This window comes from Bactrocera latifrons, unplaced genomic scaffold, assembly GCF_001853355.1.
Source record: "Bactrocera latifrons isolate USDA-ARS-PBARC rearing strain unplaced genomic scaffold, ASM185335v1 scaffold_165, whole genome shotgun sequence".
In the NCBI taxonomy this organism is placed as follows: domain Eukaryota; kingdom Metazoa; phylum Arthropoda; class Insecta; order Diptera; family Tephritidae; genus Bactrocera; species Bactrocera latifrons.
In genome coordinates, this window is record NW_017535130.1 from 268761 (window position 1) to 271485 (window position 2725).

Here is a 2725-nt window from a genome sequence, read left to right on the forward strand (position 1 = left end):
TAAGTATTTTTCATTTAAGCAATATTCTTAGTTTTATTTTGAACAAATGTTAAGCTTTCAAGCTTTTGTAATTTTTAGAAAGCTTTGAAGAGCTTTTACTGCACATACTTTTAAATTTGTTAATAAAGTAAAATTATTAATTTTTTAAGTTCAAACTGTAAATTGCTTAACGATTTTAAGCCAAAGCTTTTGGAGTACTTTCCGGAGCTTTCAAAGGGCTTTTTTAAGCATTTATAAACTAAAAAAAGGTATGGAGTGCATTCGAATATCCATTCATAATTAATTCTAGTTCATTGTTGATAAGCCAAATCTTGCAGCGATGGCTTTAACCGTTCTTGTTGCCACAACCACCGTTCTGCTAAAGAGCCCTGAAAAAGATCGTTTCAAGTGAAAAATGTCGCATTACCAATATGAAGAGCACTTAGCGCTGCAACGATTTAAGATATGGTAAGAACCTGCCAAAACCACAACAACAAATTAAGCTGCGCTAGCAGATAGCGGAAAAAACAACAACAACATGCGAAGAAGCGCAGCGGCATTAAGTATGGAGTAATACGAAGAAGTGAAGCGAATTTTTATGGTTACGCAGCCGCAACTAGTTGAAGCAATATRCACACAACAACAACAAGAAAAACARCAACGGCTTGAGCGCGACCGGCAAATGACCACTTCAGCGCTTTTTAGTTAAAGCAGCGATAAACCAGATACAGTTTCAAGTGGTTTTAATAGCGTAACGCTGTGTGTTGTTGTAAGTGTGTGGCAAGTGGTGCATCATTTGGATTTACGCACACTGCTTGCCACAGACAAATAGAAATGCAAAGACAAATATATTGCAAGATCAAATTGAGCCTATCTACTTGCCACACAGCTGCTGCGCTGCCGGCTGCCAAACTGCTTATCACACAAGTGGCGTCTGCAACAAACCCCAGCTCAGCCAGCCGAAGCAACGTGGCAGTAACGAGGTAACATATTGTTGCAAGCTGTAGTAGTTGCTACGACTGGCAGCAGCAGCAATTGCTGTCAGTGTAGGTTGACATTCATTTAGATTTATGGTAGATTTCACATAAAGCAACCGTGCAACAAGCAGCAACGCAGACAAGCAAGCAAGCCGAAGCCGTATCGCGCAGCAAGTGGACATGTTGCACGTTGGCCAAGCGGCAGCAGCAATTTAACATACCAGCAATTCAACACCTCAACACAGCCTATGCATGGTTCAATGATTGCTGCTGCAGATTGCTGCTRGTTGGTGCTTGTGGCACTTGCCACATGACAGCTACAGTCTGGCCAGCTCGCCTGCCGACCAGCCGAGTGTCTGGCGTACATGGTTAGCGGCATGTCGGACGCATGTTTGCAACTATTACGCGCTGGCATGCGCACACACACACACACGCACATGCAATCCACATATTGTTGCAAATAGAAGCTACTAAATTTCGAGGCATGCTGCTAAATGTTGCACGCAGCAAATATTTGCGCACGGAGGCTTAGGTGTGCAAGTGTGGCATTGCAGTGCTGCATTATTGCATCTGSTATTGTTGTTGTTGCTTTATTAAATTTAATTCCAAAGCGCGATATTAGATGTCAAGCATTGATAAAAAGCTTAAGGCAAGCGCGACAGGAAATCAGCAACACTTGATCTCTTTCGTTTGCGTGCGAATGTGTATGGGTGTGTGTGTTTGAGAGTCAAGTGCAGCAACTTGCAACAGCCACATTTGTATGTACGTTGCAGGGTTCATTTAAAACTAAGAGTGCCTGCTTGGAGGACGTTAAGTGCTCAACGCTTGCTCATGATGATATATACATAGGTATGAGTATGTGGATGTATATATATGTGCGAGTGTGTGTTGCAGCACTTGTTTACTTTGAAGTGCATTTGAGTGCACATTTCCTTTTTCGTTTTAAAGATTCTTTAAATTTTGCAAATATTAAATTTCATCTCCAATGCGATAAGATTGCAAATGGCATAAGCTATATGAGAATTCGATCGTAAATATTTACTTAGGCGACAAGCCGACACGCTGGGAATAATTGAATGAAATGCATGTTGCATGCTCGTACATATACATACATGCATACGAAATGAAAAAAGCAGTTAAAGAAAATTTTAAGTGTAAAATAGTTTTTTTACTGACTAGAATGCAACTAGTTTCGTTGGAACTATTTTTGTAACTAGTTACAAAAATATAATAATAAGATAATAAGTATTTTGCATATCTCATATTAGAAATTGCAAAAAAAATTGCAATACTTCTGAACTAGTGTCAAGGTATTTTTTTCTGTAACCAGTTGGAAAATATGTTAAAAATAATAAAAAAAATAAAAAATACAATAATTCTGTTATTTTAATAAAGTTCAACTATATTTGTCATTATTTTAATTCAATGTGTTCAACTGCTTACATGGTCATATTTTTCGCAACTAGTTACAATTATTTTCTTCTTAAGTAATAATTTATTTTATTAGTTTTATATAGTTCAATTATTTAGCATTATTTTAATGATATAYATCCAACTGGTAACATGGTAATGTTTTTCGTAAGTAGTTAACAACTAGTTACACTTTTTTTCTTCTTTCGTCATAATTTATTTTAATAACTCTGCTATTGAACTCAGTCCATTTTTTTTTGTATTTTGGCTTAAATTTTCTAMATTCTAACCATTTAAGTGGCAATCAAGCGCAGAAGATTCCTCAAAATTGATTTTTCTTAACAATATTGCGACCTGCT

The 2725-nt window shown here is 37.1% G+C and overlaps 1 protein-coding gene across 2 annotated transcripts in view; it reads right to left on the reverse strand.

Annotated features, from left to right (window-relative positions):
- LOC108966595 (titin) overlaps positions 1 to 2725 on the reverse strand; it is a 358580-nt gene that overhangs the window by 127157 nt on the left and 228698 nt on the right. The window lies entirely within an intron of this gene.